Source organism: Excalfactoria chinensis, chromosome 2 (assembly GCF_039878825.1).
Source record: "Excalfactoria chinensis isolate bCotChi1 chromosome 2, bCotChi1.hap2, whole genome shotgun sequence".
In the NCBI taxonomy this organism is placed as follows: Eukaryota; Metazoa; Chordata; class Aves; order Galliformes; family Phasianidae; genus Excalfactoria; species Excalfactoria chinensis.
The window spans coordinates 40,251,128-40,274,541 of record NC_092826.1 but is presented as its reverse complement, the minus strand read 5'-3'; the positions used below and the strand labels follow the sequence as shown (position 1 = coordinate 40,274,541).

The 23,414-nt window shown below is 41.5% G+C and overlaps 1 protein-coding gene across 4 annotated transcripts in view; it reads right to left on the bottom strand.

Annotated features, from left to right (window-relative positions):
• Positions 1 to 23,414, bottom strand: part of NOL4 (nucleolar protein 4) — a 192,290-nt gene that overhangs the window by 166,877 nt on the left and 1,999 nt on the right. The gene's annotated exons all lie outside the window — the stretch shown is intronic.

Here is a 23,414-nt window from a genome sequence, read left to right as displayed (position 1 = left end):
AGTGACAATGCTTAAAAACATACATATAATAAATAGCTTTAAAAGCCTGAGTAATTTGTAAAATACTCCAAAAAGTCAGGCTTGGATCAGAATACTGTTAGTAGGTTATGGTGTTACTCCGTCCAGACCTCCGGGCTCAGCTCCAGCAAGGGCTTCTGTCCCTTTGAGTTGCTTCCACCTGCTGTGAGCTGCAAGGAATAACCCTGGGGTGGCAGGGATGAAGTGTGTGACCTAATCTCTCCCATCTATGTTTCTGCAACAGCTGTTCACTTGCTTACACAAAATGAGTTCATGGTCTCAGCACAGTTCCCGGAGGACAGCTGTCTCCATCACCAAAACCATTGCTACAACAGACCATTAGGTGCCATTAATTGGTAACCTCATTAGCAACATCAGTAAAGGCACCAGGGATCAGCTTTTCATCTGCACTGGTGCTGTACAGGCAGCTTATGGTAGGAATGGATGAGAAATCATTAGTGGCTTTACATCACCCATAGGGAGCCTTGATTCTGATACAACCCAGGTACTGGTTCAATGGGCACAGAAGAAAGAGAGCTGTCTGCGGCCCAAGTGCCAAAAGGGACAGCAGCCTTCAGCACAAATCATGCTCTAAACAGGGTCTGGTTCTCTGGTTTAGTTGCCAGTATGCTGCCTACTCCAGGAGAAAGCTGCCTGCTTGAGTGGGAACAAAGTGGTATCTCTGAGATGGGAATTTCCTGGAGGATAAACTGAAATGGAAGTCCCTCTAGATTTCTGCAAGCAGTAGTGAGTAGGGATTATGAAGGGGCTTGCTGTAATCATACAAGCAATGTTACGTGATCAGGCTTACAGGTCTCTGGTCACTCATCTGTAAGATTAGCACAAAATTGTATCCAAAGGTCTGAGTGCATGGCACAGATTTCTGTTTGCACACAAGGTGATCAAATAAGACAATCATGGAATCACCAACGTTGAGAAAGACCTCAAAGATCATCCAATCCAACCATCTATCTACCACCTATGTTACCCTACTAAACCATGTCCCTCAGTACAATATCTAACTGTTTCTTGAACACAGTGACACAACCACTTCCCTGGGCAACCTGTTCCAGTGCCTCACCACTCTTTCAGAGAAGGGGTTTTTCCTAATATCCAACCCGAATCTCCTATGACACAACCTGAGGCCATTACCTCTTGCCCTAGTGCTAGTTATGTGGGAAGGGAGAACCCAGCCAGAACCGGCTGTAGAGAGTGATAGGGTCTCCCCTGAACCTCCTCTTCTCCAGACTGAACAATCCCAGCTCCTTCAACCACTCCTCATAAGACTTTTGCTCACATCACAGCACTGATGAACTAAGGCCATAAGTGGAGTAGGAACTGTAGAGAGAATTAGGATCTGTTCCCAGATGAAGGGACACAAGATCTAGAAAACTGCAGCAAAACATCAGATACAGAATGTTTCCATCAGATCTGAAACAGAAGTAGATAATGGCATGTCAGATACCAACAGTAAATTCTCAGTGTAGCCAGCAAATGTCACAAACCAAATACCTAACAGAGATCTACAGGAAAACTCACTAAAAGGACTGCAAAAATCTTCACTCCAAAAATATACTGCTCTTATGCCAGACCTGAGGGAGGGCTTGTGTGTTCAATTGTGCACATTGAACTAAATTAGTTGGTAAATAAAGAATATTGCCTTTTCTATAATAATTTGTTGATGTGTTTGCAGATCACATTTTACAAAATGAAACGACCTCAACAGACTTGCATGGGGCTCTTTAACAACTCATTTGTAGGCTTAATCTTTAATTAAATTACATTTGCCTAATTCTATTTTATACAACACTTTTCTCTCCTGGGTTACCTAGGCAAGAACAGGTACCAGATGCGAAGCCCAATGTTTCTGCAAGGCAGCATCACTGCAGTCAGATCATTTACACCAGTTTTTTCTCCTCTTCTTCCTCCTCTCTTCCCCAAATGTAAACAGAGTCCACAGCATGAAGAGGCCAATCCCTGCCAGCAGAAGCAAGTTTTGAAAAACACTGCTCAGCCATATGTTCAACCCTGACCAGCAGGATCATTAGGAGGCTGACATCTGCAGATGGAGAGTTCATATCACCATTCAGCAGAAACATGCTGCTACTGCACACTGAAGTCAATATTAGCCAGGCTTTGCTTAGGATAAATTTTCAGCACTGGCCTGCAATTTCACCTTGCCAATTAATTTTCTGCTACACTGCTATCTAAAAAGAATCTAAGAAAAAAAAAAATGGTGGTGATGACTGAAATAGGGAGCCCTTAAAAACCCTTCTCATAATGAACATTCTTCTGCATCAAGTACTATACTGAAAATGTTTCTGTAATAGAAAGCACTTGATAATGATGAACCTTCATGAAAGCCCACCAAGCTCTTTTTGGCCTACAGTATTACGCACTAAGAGGATACAGCCATCTTAAAGGGTATCCTTAACTTATTTGAAGGCCAAGTAGACTGAAACTTTCTCCAAATAAACTCTCATCAACGTGTTTTTAATGAGGATAAGAAAATAAGTCTTTCTCACTTTACTTAATGCCCTTCTGAAACAGTGAGAATACTCAGCGTTTGTGGGAGTCGTATTGGTTCTTCCTATGGAAGCAGTAAGATAAAACATGTTTTTCCCACTGTTTTTCTCTCCTCTGCTCTTCTTTCAGTCTATCTGCAGCTTCTCATGTGCTCCAAACCGTTATTTTTGTTTGTTAGTCTGTTTTTTTTTTTTTCCAGGGCTTAAACAGATTTATGGTTAGCAATTTCCACAGAGACTGTGTGCATGTTCTCTCAGGCATGCTCAGGCACCACTCATTGGAGGGCTGGGAATAAAAGCTGTGTCTGTTCTGCCACTGGCAATGAAATTCAGTAGGTTCATGTTTGCTGTGCGCTTCCTTCAGGCCTTTACTTCATAGCAGTCCCCTTCTTCGAAAGCCTACACTTGAACAATATGCCTCCACATGAATTTTATGCATTTTGCAATCTTATCTAATATGCACTTGTATTGTTGACTGTAGAAGCAGGAGAGTTGGCTTAAACTATTTCCTTTATTTGCTTTGAATATGAATATGAATATGACATAGATATCTGAACTACAGATTCAAGGTAGAAAGGGGTTGGAGCTTCAGTTACAATAATTGTACTCCAATCTAGAACACACACTAAACAGCAAGCAATTCAAAATGACAGTAATTGCAAACTAAAACCTCAGATTTGTAAATGTTGCATTAGTGTGGAAAGGGTAGGGTTTTTCCTCATATTTTTTTAGTGAAGACAGTAGATATACCTCAGTTCTGATCACTGGTGGTGTTGAGAGCCATCCCTTTCCTATTTTTAGCAGAATTAAACAAACATACAAACAATGAAGGAAAACTAAACTTCCTCAACAGCACTTCAAAAATAAGGGGTTTGAATAAGTAGGTAACCTGATTTACCCAACATGTGGTGCATGACAAAATACAGGAAATCAGAGTATTTGCAAGTTAAGAACTCCCTATTAATCAGATGCCTGCAAGTCTCTGCCCTAATCTACGCATGCCCATTAAATTTACTACCATACAGTGTTGCTTTGCATGCTAATGTTAGTATACGTAAAGAACAGCTGATGAAAGAAAAGATGCAGATGAAATAGCCTTCTCTGTATAATTAAATTCTGTGATTATTCCTTCATATCTGCTGCAGTTAATATGCAAACTATAAGGATCTTCACAAATATTAGTACCACTCTGTGAAACAAAATGCAAACCCAGCAGTATATTAACATTTTTTTCCCTCTTTAATAATACAACCTTGGTTGCACTTTCTTTATACAAAAAGACTAAACTTTCAAATTTCTCAGCTGTTACCAGAACAGGAGGAAAAAGTTGAAAGATAGCATTAGAATTCAATTACGTGTTAAATACAGTATAATGGCTACACTACTCATCGGGCTTATGAGAATTTGGTGCTCTCTGTCCTAATCCTACTTTAAACTAGTCTGTTCAAACTGAAGCAAAACCATAATTCATAGGTATTAAGTGACTTGCCCATTTTCTCACTCCTCTGCGAATACTGTGTGTATTAAGATAATGGGATACAGCGCTCGGATGTGTTCAATAATAATAATGATAATAATGTTTCTCTTCCTCTCATTATGTACACATGCTGTGTACAGCTTGACTGATTGATACGGTCATCCACCCCAGAGCCGGTCATAATTCATGGCTTAGCTTGTAATGTGCCATAGGATCTCTTGAGATGAGTAGTACTCTATAACATCAGGGATGTTACAGATGAAAGAAAAATCATCTGGTCACTTACCCCTGACTGTATAGGAATGTTTTTATATTGTTTATGATCTAGTCTGCACAGTCAAGTTTTAAATGACTTTTCTGAGAAACTGTTTTACAGACTTTGGATGAGCCTCTGGGAACAGCCCACTACAGGATGTTTGTAGACTGTTGTGCCACTGCTCCTTAGTTATGCTCACATGGAAGGAAGGCACTACGCTAACACTCCCCAGGACACACCTCACAGACAGTCCCTCTGCCACATGAGATCATGTCTGCAGACAAAAAGAGCCAGCAAGGGCATCTCTGTGGCAGTGAAATGCAGGTGATCCCCTCCTCAGGGCTGTGCTGCAGCTCACAGTCCCTGTTCTGCTTGTGCAGCTGCCAAAACACATCGTCTTTTGTTAGATGTCCAGAATTTTTTTTTTTCTTATGGAATAATAACATAATTCAGAATCCCATTGAAGAATCTTATTGATTTCAATAAACCATGACTGAAGCTCCCAAGTTGTTCTCTTCTTTCTACAATCTTGCTCTTTCTGCAAAGACCAGAGATACACTATCATCAGTTTTAGCCTCTTAGCAAAGATAATACAAAGCTGATACAAAGCCGACCATAGTTTCACAACCACCTTAGTGATAGCTGAGGTTTTGAGGCTTCAAGTCTACTTTACAAGGAGAGCCAAGACTTTTATCTTGCTGGCAACGTCAATGATAACATTTTTTAATATGTAGAGCAAAATGCTATCAAGAACGTAATTGGAAAGAGAAATATTTTGTTTCTTTTTGCAGCAATTCAATATTAAAATGCATCCTCTGGGACACCACTGTGCCTACATGAAGCAGCAACATGCTTGTCTCAGAACTTCATCTTCTCCTTCCTGGACTACATTTCCCAAGACACACTGCAAAAGGAGATCTCGTGTATCACGAAACTTTTAGTATAATCAAGGATGCCAACGTAGTATGAATTTTTGCATCGCATCTCTCTCTTTGTAAATACATTATACGTGCTCATTTCTTTTGTACCAACAGATGGAGTCAGCTGTGTGGACTGAATATGTACTGCATCCACATCACTTAAGGCCTGTCTGCTCTAAGAAATACACTGTTACGTTCCTGATGAATCACACCTGCTACCCAAACTGCAGATAAGGCCGGTTCTCCCCCACTAGAGAAACCATAGATTTGAAATCCTGCATCTTCAGTGGGAAAAGAAGCATGGGGCACCTACAAGATGTTAAAAGACTCTGTAGACAGTCCATGCTCTGTTCTTGCAAATAGCCTATTACAGTACTACATTCAGAGTGCTACAGTCTTTGAAAGGAAATGACACAGTAATTTCCTATCAAATCAAATCATTTCCAGCATAACTTTTCATTGGGGGTATTCTGCATGTATCCTGGCATTTGTTTTCTGGGGAGACATCAGGCACAGCTGCACGTCTGGTAAATATGTATGTTTGTTTTTATGTATGCGTGTGTGTGAAATTAAATTCAATTTGATTCAATAATATGTTACTGGCATGGCAGGCTGGCTAGCCATTGCCTGAGAAAAACAAACAGACCCTTGAGGTAGCTATCAGCAGCTGGTGTAATGTGTTTGGGATGGGGTTTCATTCTCTATCTGGGGTTTTATTCCATCTATCTGTTTGTTACCATTTCCAATCTTGTTCAGTCACTTTTAACAGTAATCTGAAGGTACTTCATCTGAAGCCATCTGAAGGTACTTCACAACACAATGTTATCACTGCACTCTGTTTCTCCTAGGGTAAGGAACACTTTCTCATCAGGCTTTTTGACAAGCATATGTTACAATTTATGGTATAAAAAAATAAATATCTTCCTGAAACTCCCCCACATTTTGGCTGTGGAAGCAAACGTGTTGCTTCATTTCATTTTCTACTGATAAATTTTCTGCTCAAATGCTCCATTTTCTCTTTTTTGCTGTTTTGTTTGTTTGTTTGTTTGTTGTCTCCCTGTGTTTCCCCTTCTATGTCACGGCCATGTGCTCTCCATTCAGTGTATCTGCCTCTGCTCTGCATATTCACTGAAATAAAGAAAACTATTAAGATGGTGCAGCATCCAGCCTAACATCCTATCGTTTGCCTTCATCCTTTCCAGACCTCAGTGATATTGGTTTTGTAACCTCAGCTATATTGGGTATTGTGAGTTATTAGAGAGTAAGGAACCATTTTGTTCATCTCATCTCATACTGTAATAACTTAACCTGCAACATTGTGTGAATTAATCCTTGTGCACCATAGGTATTAAGGCAATTTATTTGGTCCCACACGAGTCAACCAATTAAAATTATGCAGCCCAGGAAGTGAAACATTCATGATGCTTTCACATCAGATCCTCCCAAGCTCCCAGGGTTGCAGCAGAAGGAATTCTCTCAGTTTGGATAAGACAGCACCTGGTGAGTATAGCCTTCAAGTAATTTACCACAGAGTTTTCATTTGCCAGAGCCTTTCACTATGCAGCAGCACAGACACACAACTTTTTCCATATAATGCTTTTACAATTTGATTTGTAAACCTCAGAACCCGAAACTTAGAGACTCTTCCACCATATAACTAAGATTTACATAATTTGAGATACATTCAGCATTCCTTCTATTTAATTAAATTTTAGCCTTTTGTTGTTGCTACAGTGTTGTTAATACTTACTTAACCTGGATTTGGAACATTAAAAATTAATGAAACTGGTCTGAAAAATATTATGATTTAATAAATAAAAAAAGAGCAATTGTTTAGTTTCCTATTTTCTAAATACACAAGACACAGACTCATAGCAACCTTAGAGTTGGAAGGGATCTCTGAGGGCCATTGAGTCCAATTCCCCTGCATTGAAAAGGAACACCACAGCTAGATCAGGTTGCACGGGGCCTTATTCAGCCTTGCCTTGAAAGTCTGCAGGTCATCAACCCCACTTAGGACTTCTGCAGACTTTTGAGTGAAAGTTCCCAAATAGCAATTGCTGACCATTTGCAGCTTACGAATCAACTGTCTCTGTAACCACAGTAACCACTGGCATGTTATGCACTCATCAGTCAAAAGTTGATAATAACATACCTGGGGTCCTTGAGGGATTTTGGGAATTGACAGGGAGTTTCTGCTACAACTGCCAGTCCCTTCTATAGAGATGGGAGGATTACTAAATGATTTTTGTCTGTTTTTTAATACAAAAGTAGAATTTTCACACAAGCATTTGACTGTAGATGAGATTTTTTGAGGGGGAAAAAAATGACAAACACCATGGGACTCAAAGAAATTGTAACCATTGATAATGCTCCATTTTAAGCTATTTTAACATCTATGCAGGAAGAGAGAGCTTCCTTCTCTTTGGCACTCTAACATCTTCAGGATACAAATAGGGCTTTGTGGTTAGCTCTTCACAAAGGAATTTGATGTTATTTTCATGAGTGATGCTATTATCAGTCAGGTGCGCTACTATTAGGTGTCATCTGTGTACTGTTGAAGACAATGGGAGTTCCCCACTCAGTGGGGATTTGATGATGTATTCAAAGACACACAGCCCAGAATTATTGAAGCAAATACAAAATATATTTTGTATATTACCACAAGAAGATAAACCTGTTCTGGTGCCCAGAGCTATGCACATCCATCCTGACCAGGGCTCTTGCTGCTTCATCCAGCTGCACAGAGCAAAAGACTCACAGAAGAGCAGACCTGACTTCATAGAATCTTAGAATTTATAGGATGTCTTGGTTTGGAAGGGACCTCAAAGAGCATTGAGCTCCAACCCCCTGTAGCAAGTTAATATTTGTGTGTCAGAGAGCTGAGATCACATTTTCCCACCACAACCATGCTCAGTGATTTTTATTGCCCAGAACAGCCCATTTTCGGCACCTCGAGGGCCATAAGTTAAGCAGCATTGCTCCTCAGCGATAGGTGTACTAAGCTATGTCCAAAGGAGGGCAACAAAGATGGTGGAGGGTCTAGAAGGGAGGATGTATGAGGTCCCTGGGTTTGCTCAGCCCAGAGCAGAGGAGCTGAGGGGAAGCCTCACGGTGGCTGCAGCTCCCCAAAGGGTGTGGAGGAGCAGCGCTGAGCTCTGTGTGACAGCAACAGGGCCCGAGGGAACGGCATGGAGCTGTGCCAGGGGAGGAGCAGCTGGGGGTGAGGGACAGGGTCGGTACCAGAGGGTAGTGGGCATGGAGCAGGCAGCCCAGGGCAGTGGGCACAGCCCCAAGCTGCCAGAGTTCAAGGACAATGTTCACAGACATAAGGTTTGGATTTGGGTGGTACTGTGTAGATCCACATGTAAGACTCCATGAGCTTTGTGGGGGCCTTTCAACTCAGGATATTCTATGATTCTAAACACTATGTAGCTATGAACACACAGGGCTGGCAAGCAGTAGTTCTGAGCACCGGGTTCTGGCAAAAGCAGCAGCACGAGGTTTTTTCACTCCCTGCACCTCGACTCACCCCAACCACAGCACATCAGCAAACATTGGTGACTGCCTGCTGGGCAGCCCCACACCTATTGATGGGGTCTTATGGGGCAGCATGTCACAATGTGGAGAACTTGCTTGGGGAACATGGGGTTTATTTCTAGAAACAAGGGTTTCCCGAGGCCAAACTGTTGGCCCTGGCTGCCTACGACACCCACGCACCACATGAACATGGCGCAAGCCTGCTGTGGGCACCCTGATGGATGAATCAGAGAGCGTGCTGCTGCAGCACATCCCCACCAACGCCCCGTTACTATGGGTGCACTAGGAGGGATAACCTCCTGCGCAGGCTGGGCCGCTCTCCGAGAATATACATTCACGTTAATATTTCCTCTCGCCTTCCAATTTCAGACGCTCAGCTCCCGGCCGTGCACTACGACCGCCAGAGGCGCAGCGCCCAGCCCAGGCAGGAGGCCCGGCTGCGGGCCCGGCGGGGGGAGCGGCCGACCGGGAGCCGCTCTGCGACGGCCGCACAGGTGCTGCCGCAGCCCGTCGCCATGGGAACGGCGCGGGAGGGGGGGGGTGGAGAACGGCCGTGCCCGCTCCCCCCTTGCCGCGAGTGGGCGTGAGGGGCGGGTGTGCGCGTGTGTGTGTGTGTGTGCGTGTCCCGGAGGTATTGCGCTGTTACTATAGGAACCGGCGGGGGGGAGGCGGTGGCGGCGCGGCCGCACCCTCTCCCGCTCCCCCTCCTTGTGCCCTCAATGCTTGCCCGGGCCTTCCATGCAGTCACGGGGCGGCGGAGGAGTCGTGCGGCCGTGGGCCGGGGAGCGGGGAGCGGCCTCGCTCCGACCCCTGCGTGCCTGACGGGGAGCCAGGCTGCGCCCGCGGCTATGCGCACCCACACTGGGGGAGAAAAAAAATGATAATAATTAAAAATAGTAATAAAATAAAATAAAATTAAAAAAAAAAAAAAAAAAAAAAAAAAAAAAGCAAAACCTCTCAATGGTGGTTGTTTACTGTACCATATGGCTGCAGGGGGAGGGGTGGGGGAAATGTCTGCCGGTTGCTGAGCCGGTGCACTCATTATGTCCGATGGAGTCAGAGTCAGCCGTGCTGCGCCTCGTTTGGCCGGTGCCAAATCTCAAGGCTTTCCCCTGAATTTCCCCCAGAACCTCGGGTCGGATGGGAGCACGTGGTTTCTCCTCCTCTCTGCCACCACTAGACAGGAGATGACAGGGCACGGCCTGCCCTGCGGCTCCAGAGCCTCCATTTTGAGCATCGATGTGTTCTGTGGGGCCTCAACCAGGAGCGGGGCTTCTCCTTAGTCTGTCTTCATTAAAACCTGCGCGTGCCTTTTGTTTTGTGATGTGTGGCGCGTAGCTCGCAGCCATACGCTCTGTGCCAAAAAATAGTCAAATGCTGCCAGTATTTTTCATGTTTTGTTTGGAGATGAAAAGCCGGCCCATCTCGGGGTGCCTCTGTGCATTGCAGATGTGTAAGAAGGGTTGTGATGGGGCGTTTCTGTCACCAAATGTCACAGAGAGTGGCATCTCTTGACCAGGGTCAGCAGACTTGCCTCAAAACGGCTGTCCTCACCGTGATTCACGTGAGAGGTGCCGAACATCGGGATTATCAGGGAGAGCAAATCCATAGGCAGCAGTGTCTCTGAATAGGCAACTGTACTGCTATCCACATTACCTAGTAAAATTGAAGTATTGATTTTTTAAAAGCATGGTTTGCTACTTAGCAGACCGATCCCACTACTACTGCAGTCAGTGGGATTTTGATATTGGCTTCAGCGGGGAACAGTTTTTGCCGTTAAAATGGTCTATTTCACATTATTATGGTAATGTGATTTACTAATTCTTAAAATCAGCCTTCTTGGCCTTGCACGTTTGCGAAGATTACAGTACAAGTGATTTCAGCTCAACTCATTCACTGCGTTTCTGCTCATGTCATGTCCAAAGTTTTGTTTAGATAAATAAGATAGATAACTTATTGCTCCAGATGGTTGTGGGCGGATTGGGCCTAATAAGTTCTCCAGTTACACGTTTTTGAGGCTTGGTTTTTGTTGTGTTTTTGTTGGCTGTTTGTTGTTGTTTGGTTGTTTGGTTTTGTATTTATTTATTTTTTTTTAATTATATAGAAATCTACATTTAGAAACCCATTTGTAGATCTCCTCTTGTGTACAGCTTCAACTGCATTTGGTTGCTCACCAAAATAGCATCTTTCCAAAGAAAGATTAAAAATATTAAAATGCAGCCAGCACAAGTGAGCGGCTCAGTTCAGCTGATGTGACACAAATGTGCTGAGCTTACTGCCCATAGATAATATACATTTGAAGCTTGGCACCTGCCGTTGGATTGGAATTCAAAATGAGAAGCTGCAGGCCTCGAGGTCTGGAAATAAAGGCAACATAAGGGGAAAAAAAAACTGCTCTGCATCTAATAGTAAGTAATAATCTGCAGTGGCAAAGGCAAGTGATGAGGATCGAAGAAAATGTGTAGCTCTGCAGCCATCAAATAGATATTGGGGCTGTTGTACAGCAGTGAACATATTCACATTCAAAATATGAGGTATGGCCAGCACCTATATTCAGGATGTGCATATCTGTGTAACGACAAGCTTTTGGTGTCTAGCAACATTCTGCATAGGTTCTTTCTGCTATATCATGCTGCAATCGATACTCATTAAACTAAATGTTGACTAATAAGCTCTGATTTGAAATAAATACTGGGGAAGATATGTAGAATTTGTTTAAAATACCTCTGAAACGAAATTTCAGTGAAGAATACAATAAAAAAGTAATCATGCTTTATCTTCCTCACATTTTCCAGGCAGTATGAATTGTTAGATGATTAATATCTTATAGTCATTCCATGTTTATTGGTGGCCGACAGGTATGCTTAGCTGCATAAATGCTGATTTTGAAAATCAATAGTTGTCTCATTACCAAACCAACAGGAAGCACCGTCCTTATTTTGCTTGGTTTATTTCATTAGCTTTATTATTATTGTTCTGAAGTTTGTAGTATGCACTTCCAGGATGAACTGACTTTCCCCAGCCTCCACCCCTCCCAAAGCTGCCTTACTTTCCTTAGTATGAGCTCACAGGGAGCTATTAAGTGAAAGTTTGTTTATCCTCTATTTGCTTTAACACTTTACCCCATTTGTTCTCTCGTCTGGCTTTTCTTTCAGTATTATTAGAAGCAGAGCTCCTCTAATGTAAATATAGTTCAGAGAACATGGAAATGGGAAAGAGATCTGAATTCTCCCCATAGTGCATGTTTTAATGAAAAATCTGTAGAAATGGGAGAATATTTAAAACCAAGCAAACAAACTACTTCAACAATGTGACTGAGGATAAGGGTATGCATTGTGCGTATTCAGTAAGAAAGAGAAGATGAGATATATGCCTTTAATGTACTGGATATGGGGAGTTTAAAGGACGGAGGTCAAGCTGATTTTTGCAGCAGGGAGCTGTTCATACAGTGCTCTGGCACTGCAGAAGCTTATACTATACCAAGGAATGGGGGCTGCTTGCTTACAGGAGTGTTTTACAACTGGTGTTGGCCTTGCTGGAATTAAGCCTTTGTGTGGGATTTTATATGTTTCATAAACATATTTATACATTTGTTAAGCACTGTTCTATAGCTTTGCAGTATCTTATGGCAAAGGGGGCTAGCGGTTAAAGGTAAATTATTCTTTACAAATGGAAGAACTTTATTCAAAGAGATCCCAGCCATTGCCACCCAGCCAAGCGATATGGACTGCGCAGAGCACTGAGTGCATCGGGTGGGTGCTTTCTGAGTGGTTGTTACTGAAGAACTGCACAGTGCCTTCAAAGCAGGGGCATCATCTTTGTGCCAAAAGAAAACCCACAGCTTTTCTGCTTGTCCTGTTCCTCAAGGGGATTTTATCCAGTACCATTTAGAGCTGTAGAATCATTGAATCTTAGAGTTGGAAGAAACCTCTGAGGGCCACGTAGTCCAGTTCCCTGCAATGAACAGGGACACCACACCTCGAATGACAGAACTGATCCTGCAGTTCTTAGATTTAAACATCTTAATTCTTCCTAACAATCTACAGCTACAATGTATAATCTCTTTTGTAGATCTGTTATTTAACTCCTTGGATCTACCAGGCCAGTTACTATTTCATTTTGAGTATTTTCACAGAACATTTCGCACCAAGCATTGTTCATCTGCCTGCTTTCAGATAGCAGCAAACATGGTAAAGCAAATCTGTATGAATGTTTGAAGTTTGCATATCTGAAAATTTTCTTGACGACACTGATTAAGGAACACATTTTTAGAAAAATAAAATAAAATTCAGGCGATTACCTGTAAACTTATTAATGTTCAAGTGTAAATGGCAGAGAAGACAGTGTTATTATTAAAGAAATTTGACCTGCTTTCTCCTATCTAAGAATGATCTTTCCTCCTTTTTTTAGCTCAGGTTTTGAAAACAGCCCTTTTGGTTTGAATTGAAAATGTAGGATGCAAATAGGAATATTCTTCTAAGAATAGTTTCAGTTCTACAGTTTCCTCAGTATCCCATGTATCTCATCAAAACTCAACTGATTTGAATAAAATATTGTTACAGTTTGTTATGTAGAAGTACAACTGAAAAGGGAGTAGTTTTATTTGAGCTTTATTTAATTCTAGAGTTAGCTTAATTTCTACTGACTTATTATTTGCTTCAATAGAAATGTAACTCACCAAAAGCTTACCATATGCCAAGCTTATCTCTCGGTTACTCCAAAACAATAGTACCAAGGCCTTTTACACTGGTGTAAAAGTGAAGGATTTGTGTAGGTTTTCTAAAAAACCAATGTTGTTGTCCAGTGAGTTTACAATATACATTTATTTTTTTGAGAAATCCCATTTTGTGCAGATGCATCCCTGCAGAACTATTCTGTCAGCTTGCATGGTAGTCCCGGATTCAGACTAAAAGGGGTAAACTGGAATGGAGTCTGTCTGAACTACAAGCTTTAGACGGATGCCTGGAACTGGAATAGCGCATTCATTAAAATAAGGCTGAGCTGTTTGCTCACTCTGAACTAAATTCTTTAGTATTGTGGCAACCATGGCTGTGGGGCTTCACTGAATTCCCAGAATAAATGAAAACAAAAGGGAATACATTTACGTTAAGGGAAAAGAGAATGAGCTACATTCTTTATTTCTTTCCATTGTCATTTCTTGTGAAATGCAATGGGACAGCTCCCCTAAGTAGATACATGCCATTCATCCTGGTCAGGCTGGTCAAAAGCAAAGTGATCCATAAATTATATTAGTTTGAATGATTTTTCTCTCATATTTGTAAATAATTCTGTAATAATCCCATGTGTTTTGGTTTGGTTGTTTGATTTTCCTTTTTGCCTTAGTAAGAGTTTGGTAATAGTTGGGAAAATAAATGAATAAATAAATAAAGCCAACAAAAAGTGCTTGTACAAGTAGGCAAAAATGTGAATGTGAAATCAGCGCATTTCTTCTCATCAGAACTGAATTGGAAAATTGAGGTGGTTAACTGAAAACTTTCTGTATAATTCTCTGTAATCTTATACACCAATCCACATAGGTCTGTGCTGGAGCTCAGATATTTGTCAGTCTCCTTCCTATTTCCAGACTACTAATAGCCCTCCAGCAACAAGCCACAGAAACTACCACTGTCAAGCTGACCAACAAACCGTCTAGTCCCAGTCTCCAAGGGATTCTGTAAAAGATGCTTCAGAGCTCAGTAATTAACAAGTAAACAAATAAATCCTTAAACAAAATACAATGCATCCCACCACATTGTGCACTAATGACCAAATTATTTTCTTCTGCTAGCCTAACCAACGTAAGAAAACATAACAAAAGCTTACTAATCCATTTATGGAACATGAAGCCAGAGCATGACGGTTAAGACTGACAGCAATACCAAATTTCAGCACAAAGGATAAGGGCATGGGAAGATGCTGGGTTTGCACCACACTCCATGAGTCTTTCCTCGTGTTGACTACATAGGATGGAGTGCTCTATGGGAAAACACACAACGAGCTGCTGTCTGCCTCCAGGTAACACAGGTGAAGTGCCATCAGATGTCAGCACTTCCAAGGAAACAGAGGAGGAAGGGCTGAAACGTCACCTTATCCTGTTTTGTTCCAGCCAGCCTAGCTGAACTGATAAAAAGAATCCTTACAAGGGCCACAGAATTATCACTCTCTTGTAAAATCCTTGGGAGAGGCTTTTGCTGAATCAGTTAAAGTTTCTCCTAGACTTTCCATCCCCAACACTAAGGTTAAAAAACAATAGCCAAACTTTACTTATTAACATACTTGTCAAATGAGTCTCAGAGGATGGGATGGGATTAAAAAGGGCGCCTGCTAAATTTCTGCTGCTCATCAGTATTTACACCATGCCATTTCTCTCAACTTCACCATTTTACAAATCTGTTTTCTACTGTGCATTCTTCCTTAAAGCTCATCTTTCTGTGTGGCATGGCCAATTAAAATGTATTTCATTTGGAATCAACCCTTTTGTTTAATTACCTTATCTACCTTCCCTGGAACTTTCGTATGTCTTGGCCTTTTAGTGAAGAGGTAAATACACTAAGTGTATTATTAAAGGCAAGGGCATATCATTTAATTAGTGAGAAGAATAAGTTTTCCATATGAGTCTCCATACTTTTCCTAATGGTATACTTATTTATGATGTGCATGCATTGATTTGTTCGAAATTATTCCTAAATATTTCCCTTGAGATGTTATAATAAATCTGCTCGTTTTAAATGTGATTGAAAAGCATGAAATCTTCCATTCTTTTCAAAAAAGCTAGTACCACAGTGGCATGAGATGTAAATTAACCTGGCAATGGTCTGGAGGGAACTGCCTGCCATAATTTCTCCTTTTGTCCTTTGTTATGATATTTCTATTCCCTTTCCTAACTCTTCCTTCACTTTCTTAATCTAACTAACTTGCATCTCCATTTGGTGATGAAATTTCTTTATTTGTCTGGGTTTTATCTGTACTCTTTGTGTATGTGAGTGTGTGCACATCAAACTACACTTGTTTAGTTCTGTCACTTTCCATGGTTTTCCAACTTTTCACCAGCTTTAAACTGTCATCACAAATTTTCAACCTAACTTTAGTAAAGCCAGTATCAGACTGTTTTCATTTCAGAAGGAAGACAGAACAAAACTTTCACTTGAAAATTACCTCTGAATAAGTCAGCTACGAGGAATGTAATTAACCTTACAAAATCTAAACTAGTTGCATCAACCAAGTACGGTTTGTATTGACGCATAACAGCTCTAGTATTAATGATTTTCTTATTGATTGTTTTTCTAGTGTTGAAATATGGTTCAGTGGTCTGTTACTTCTACCACCCATTTTTTTCTCTTTCCGATACATTTTGGCTGTCCTCCAATATCATCACTGCATGTAGTGGCAAGTGATATATTTCAATAACATTTTGGTTACTTCATTCCTGTGTTCTTCAGTGTTCTGTGATTCCTATTAGTCCTGGTGATTTACTGCAATTTAATATCTCAATTCACCATCACCTCTTTCTTTGTTCCTCTGTTTATGGTAATTCTTCAGTTTCATCATCTGAAAAATGTAAACCCGGGAAATGTATTTCCTCATTACCCAAAACAGAGAAAATATGCACGGAAAAATTAAGTTCTGTGAATTTTTTTATCCTCTTTGACTGTCTTCCCTGTCTGCTGAAACCTCTGGCCATACTTCAGCTATTCTTCTCTTGGTGTACCAAGTAGTTGTATAGTTATTCATCTTCTGTTAGTTCAGGTTACTAATCATTCAAAAGTCTGATTTCTCATGTATCAATACAATTCTGCTTTATCCTACATGTAGGTCATGATTTAATGGCAGCTACGTCAGTTCTGGATCAGCCTTGAATAAAACTCTACAAAATCCACTTGGCATATTGCTAGTAGTCCATATGTGAGTCCATAGGTGTCAGTGAGAACAATTCCAACACTTACTCATTCAAAACTTTTATGGTGAGCTAGAGCTATATATTATTTAAGTACAAGTGGCCTCATCGCTTAATCTCTTTTTTTTTTTTTTTTTTAAGTACAGTCAAAATATTAAAGTATCCATCTATCATTGTATTACAAATTCAGGAGTAACAAAATCTACAGAAATTTCAGACACACAGACCTTACCAGCAATATAAAGGTATATAACTTCTCACTTCCTAGTGGAACCTAATTACAGCTTCTCAAGTCAAAAAAACTCAATGACTTTTGTCTTGAGCTCCAGTGGATCATTTAATATAAACTGTCCTTCCAAGCTGTTACAGAATACATATTTCTGGGAGAAATAAAACAAAATAAAATAAAAAAATTCTAATTTAAGGTCAAGGCTTCCATAGATTAGACTTATTATGTAAAAAGTTCACTACCAATAACCTCTTAAATTGACGAGTATCCACAAATACGACTAAATGTTTCAGATCTTACCATTCAGTGCCGGCAACTAGCTTTAATCCCTGCACATGCACATAGTAACTGTCAAGCTTTGAGGCTTGCAGTTATTGAATAAGCAGTTACAACTGCCTATGCTTAAAGCGATAATCTCTGAGGAAGTCCATCATGTCCATGTGCTATAACTTGTAGCAAGTCCTTCTTGTCTACCTAGGTATTTTATGTTCATAAGCCATTAAAAATAGTTCGCTGATGGGCATGTGAGGCTGTTTGGTTCATGTGCTTAAGCAGAACCAAAAGGTAACTTAAGGAAGCTTCAGGAATCTCATTCATTGCTGCTGTAGGGCAATGCCAGCAAATTCCATGCACCAGCTAGTATCATCCCTTGAGTTTTTTAAAGCCAAGGAGGCCCCTGACAGATCTAAAATAACATATTCAAGATCAAAACATCTTTTATGTTCTGTGAAGTTCATTTTGTTGATCAGGGTCACCTATGCAACAAAGAATAAATGATTCCTGTGATGCTCATTGATTGGTACATGAGGATTTGCAGAATCTAATGGGATCTTCCTGGAGATCCATGTTTCCTGGCATGCTACCTCATGATATTTCTCCACACCAAGGTTTTTTATAGCTCTGTTCAACATTTACCTGCTTGCTTTGTTCCTTTGTTACCAGCAAGCTCTCAAGAGCATTGTCATGAGTGCTGGGAAATAGCAGGGTCCAAATAGCTTCCTTCAGACCAAAACCAAGAGCTGATAGTTACCTCCTTTGAAGAGCAGACCAAAACTTAGGGTTTGGTGACAGCCAGTTTTTGTTTATTTCCATGGTGTAAAACTGAATTTGAATCATTAACTCAGGAGCTGTCCAGCACGAGCCTTTTGCCCTGCTCATGGGAAGAAGTGCTTTCTCTACCTGGAGTCCTTTGGAGCAGAAATGCATAACCTCTGCAAATTGCATCTCATATCTGTCTAGAGCATTGAACAAGAACAGTGGTGAACACCCCAGAAATTAGATGGCTTGTTTTCAATCTGGCACCATTTAAAAATCAAACAAATTACTAGTAGGTTGTATTGGTGCACATCAGCTCATTCTAGTTGCGACTTAATAGCAAATGCCTTCTTACATTTCATACTAATCTCATAGCTGTGTGGCTACGGGAACAATACTTGCTACCTAGTATTTACTAGTATTAGAGAAGGAGCATTTTAAATGATCCCTTCTTTAAAAACTGACTCTCTTTGGCTCACGTTTCTTTGGAAAAATCTAGTTTTGCATTGTTACTGCAAAATCTCAAATCCTCTCCCATTCCCTCCCTGTCGCACACACGTGGAGATACCATCTTACATATGGCCTCTAACATTTTTCAGTTTCAGGACAAAGTTATTCTCTTAATTCAGGAACACTGAGCTGAATGCCTACATTAAGAGTTGCCAAGTATAAACCGGTTTTGTTCCATCTGCTAGGACCATTTTCCAGCACTATCTGTCTGATTCACCAGCCTCCCTCCTTGCAGAGCCTGTAGGGAGGCCTGAGAATAGCAGTATGGAAGGCATGGGTAACTGAGGAGCTCTGGAGACCTGAGCAGGGCAAGTGTGGCTGTCAGGAAAATGAGACGGATGCGGCAGGGCTTGAATAAAGCTGCTGAGCCCAGAAGGTGCATTTAATAGGACTGTAAACTACCGTGGAAACGTACCCTGGGATAAATCACAACTCACTCACAGCATCACCTTTCTGTGGCACTTACTCCCATTACGTGTTGGCAGTTCAGTTGACTGCAGAGCTACCAGTATATGTTTGATGAACCCTTTTCTTTCTTTTTGAGACTGGTGGCTAAAATACCAGGGAGAAATGCTTCATAGCAAATCTGTGTATTTTCAGATTGCTATAAAATTCCCCCAAATAGCAAGCGCATTTTAAAACAGAAGATACTTTAAAGCAACATATTTTGACATATAGCTATTTTATACTGTGATCTGTTTCTGATATAATATTGTTCATAAGAAAACTAATTTATGTAAAATCAAATGAACCGTGAACTCGTGCCCATCACTGTTCCTCATCACTAGCAGAGCACGAGGTAGGCTGGGATACACCCTGTTCCACAGACCTGACTGTCCTATAATTTGTAAGCCCTAAATCCTGTAATCAGATTCAGTAGCACAGCCCTGCGTGTGTTGGGCCTCACTTTCTGCTCATGGCAGTCCAAGAGGTGCCAGGTCCTGCTGGACAAAATGTCATTTCTGAATGAAAAGTCATTCTATATTACTGGAAAATATAAAAGAAGACATGGGAAAAATTTGTACACTAAGCTTGGGATTTTGTTAAAATCTGAGGAGTCATTCCAAAGTAAAAATGACATAAAAACAATCTGAACCTGGCATTTGGGGTTATGTTCTACTAGTTTGCTAATACGCTGTACGTTCTGTGTCAGAATCATATCTCAGTCATTTTAGGCCGTTGTATTTTGAGGAGGAGTTCTGCTTAGAACCTGCTTGGGCCATTATTTTGTAACTTATCTGCACATCAATCTTGACCTTAGGAGTCATATTTTTGTCTATGGAAGATGCAAAACAAGAGAAAGCGAAGCTACAATTATTTTTTTTTCCCAGTTGCAGATCAATGTATAATTCTAGTTAGAGAACTAAGCAAAAAACACACACACAAAAATCACATATACAGGTTTGGTAAGATGCTATACTAGTAGTATTAGTTCCACATATCCTTATGGTTGGGAGCACCACCCATTAAAATCTGATAGCAATAGCTGTCAGGCATTTGGCATATTTGTTGGCTTAGCACGTGCATGCAGTGTGCCTGGGCCAGGTGTCATCTCACTGTTCTCATAAAACACAACCTGGGCCTAATGAAAAACAAAAATACAGAATGATAATAGCAGCAATCAGAGAAGTAGCAAAGCAGGCTGTTCACCAAGTTGCAGATACAAATGCTGCTCTGTGTGCTGTCCCACTCTGGACCTAAAATGGCTGTTTTGCAGGGGCTGTTGTTGCTTGGTGACCAACAGTGCATCTCCTAGGCCACAGAGGGATGTGAACATTCAGAAATTGATTTGTTCCTGCTGCTTTTGAGGAGTCCAAATGTGAAAATAGATGAAGCCAACACATAATCAGCCATCCATTCTCTTTGCTGGCGTGCTTAAACTTGGTATTTAAGGCAGGCCTGTGATTTGGAGCTCCTTCCCAACCAGAGGAGGAAACAGCAGAATAAATCCTAGCCGGCTCGTGTCTGCAGAATATGAAAGTACACCAAGCCCCAGCTACTGTGAGGCTACAAGATACCCTTGCTTCAATTAAGCCTGTGTTGTACATCCAGCCTGTTCCGGTGCAACCTCCCAGTTGCTATCAGGCTCTCTTTCTTTCATTAGAATCAAGTAGTTAATTAGCCCCAGCCTGTCCTCTCTCCTTCTCTCTTTCCCTTTAACGCAGCAGTAATGATGTCTAATTACCAGCAGCAGTGGATTACAGCACCATCAGGAGCAAATCTCTCTGGCTGACAGCAAAGCTGAGCAGCAAATCTTAAAGCTTCAAGGAGAGAATAATTCCTAGCAAAGTATTTGAATATTATTTGCTTGTTTTTGACCAGATTGTGAGTTTAGAGTCCAACTTGTAATTTTATCCATCCTGTTATGGCAGGGGGAGTGTTCGTGCTGCCAGTAGTGATTAATATTAAATTGAAATTACTTTTACCTATGGTGAGATCAAGTGATGCACAGAAGAGGGAGAGGACGAGGGAGAGAGTCACAGTTTGGGGATCTCTTTCTGTTTGCGGCTCTCTCTGGACAAACTCAACCATACACAATAAAATAGGTATGAAAAAAATAACGGTAGGGAAGTCTCTAAATTATTGTAAATTAATAAACTCTTAAATAATTCGTAAGAGTCAAAGGAAAGAGAGAACAGGCTTTTAAAGGCTTACCAACAATTACTGTCCAATGAAAATTCCATATTTCCTCCTATACATGTCATTTCTGGCTGGGTGAAATCCTGCCCTGTGCACACCAATGGAAGATGGGACAGGAGCTGCTGCAGCCCTGCTCTGGGTACACTCAGCACCGGGCACACACTGGTGAACTGCTTGTACCTCTACCTCACACAAAGAGCTGCTACACCACAGGTCTGCATAAACACCTCCTCTGCCTTGTGTGGGTGGACACTAATGCTGGTTCCATGATTTTAGGTGGGCATTTATTTCTCAGAGCTGTCTGTTTTGTAAGAGTGCTGAGTGTGGTCTCTTATGTTGGACAATGGATTTGCCCTGGATACCAGAAGAAGGATTTTTTTACCTAAATGCAAGTCCTTTTTTATAATGGTCTGTATGTCCTTGTTTAATGAATGTACAAATATTCTGAAATTCCTTACAGATATGTCATGCTAACTTTCCTTGCTTGCTTTTATTATGATGCCTGCTTGGTTACTTAACTATTTTAACTATATTTGAAAAGTCATGGTAGCCAGATGGAGTCCCTGATGCGTGGAAAAAAGGCCATGTCACATTCATTTTTTAGAAGGGTAGAAAGGATGACCCTGGAAACTACTGACCTGTCAGCCTCACCTCAGTGTCATGGAAGATCATGGAGCAGATCCTCCTTGGAGCTCTGCTAAGGCATATAGAAGAGAAAGAGGTGATATGGGATAACCAGCACGGCTTCAGCAAGAGTAGGTAGTACATGATCAACCTCGTTGCTTTTTATGTTGGCGTAACTACATTGATGGAGAAAAGCCACTGATGTCATCTATCTGGACTTCAGTAAGGCGTTTGACACAATCCTCCTTAACATCTTTCTCCCCAGATTGGAAATATATGGATATGATGTTTGATGGATGAGGAACTTGTTGCGAGATTGTATCCAGAGAGTGGCAGTCAGTGGCTCAATGTCCAAATGGAGATCAGGGACAAATGGTGTCCATCAGGGGTCAGTACTGGGTCCCATACTCTTTAATGTCTTCATCAATTATATTGATATATCAGGATTGTGTGCACCCTGAGCAAGTTTGCAGATGATGCCAACCATGTGGTGTGGTCAACATGCCTATGGGATGGGATGCCATCCAGAGAGACCTAGACAGGTTTGAGCAGTGGGCCCAAGTGAATACCATGAGGCTCAACAAATCCAAGTGCAAGGTCATGCATCTGGGTTGTAGCAACCCCTAGTATCAGTACAAGCTGGGGGATGTTAACACAGCCCTGCCAAAAAGGACTTGGGGTACTGGTAGGTGGGAAGCTGGATGTGAGCCAACTGTGTGCCCTCACAGCCCAGAAAACCAACCGTGTCCTGGGCTGCATCAAAAAGGAAAGGCTGACTGACCTGGGTCTGTTCAGCCTTGAGAAGAGAAGACTGAGAGTCTGCATCTGATCAACATCTGTAAAAAGAAGTGTGGCCAGCAGGGTGAGGGAGGTGATCCTGCCCCTCTGCTCTGTGCTGGTGAGGCCTCACCTGGAGCACTGTGTCCAGATGTGGAGTCCTCAGTACAGATGTTGAGTCCTCAGTACAAGAAGACCTGTTGGTGCTCATTCAGAGGAGGGCCAATTAATAATCCAAAGGATGGAAAACCTCCCCGTCATGAACAGGCCAAGAGCTGGGGCTGTTCAGCCTAAAGAAGAGAAGGTGCCGTGGAGACCTGAGAGTGGATTTTCAGTATCTAAAGGGGGGCTGTAAGAAGGAAGGGAATGGACTCTTTAGCAGGTTCTGCTGTGACAGGACAAGGCGTTTCAAACTAAAAGAGGAGAGATTTAGATTAGATATAATGAAGAAGTTTTTTTACAATAAAGACAATGAGGCACTGGAATAGGTTTCCCAGAGAGGTTGTGGATACCCCATCCCTGAGGACATCCAAGGTCAGGCTGACCCGGGCTCTCAGCAACGTGATCAAGCTGTAGATGTCCCTGTTCATTGCAAGGTAGTTGGACTACATGACCTTTAAGGGTACCTTCCAACTCAAAAGATTCTGTGATTCTGAGGTAGTTATTTCCATACAAATATCAGTACACATAATTGCATTTACAGGGATATGCACTAATATTCGCTGTTGATGATGTGATCCTCCAAATGAACAAAGGTGAGCCCAGCAAGGTGCTCAGCCTCTCACTAAGATAGCTGAAGGAAGAGGAAAAAAGAAGGAATAAAAAGGAGAATTTGACCTGCAAATAGAATAGAAGGAAGGATGCGAGATGGGACCTCCAAGCTCCCGTGAACAGGCAAAGTGTGTGGAAATATGCAAGCTGATCATCATTGAATCTTGTGTGTCAGAAACCCAGGTAAGCCCTTCATTA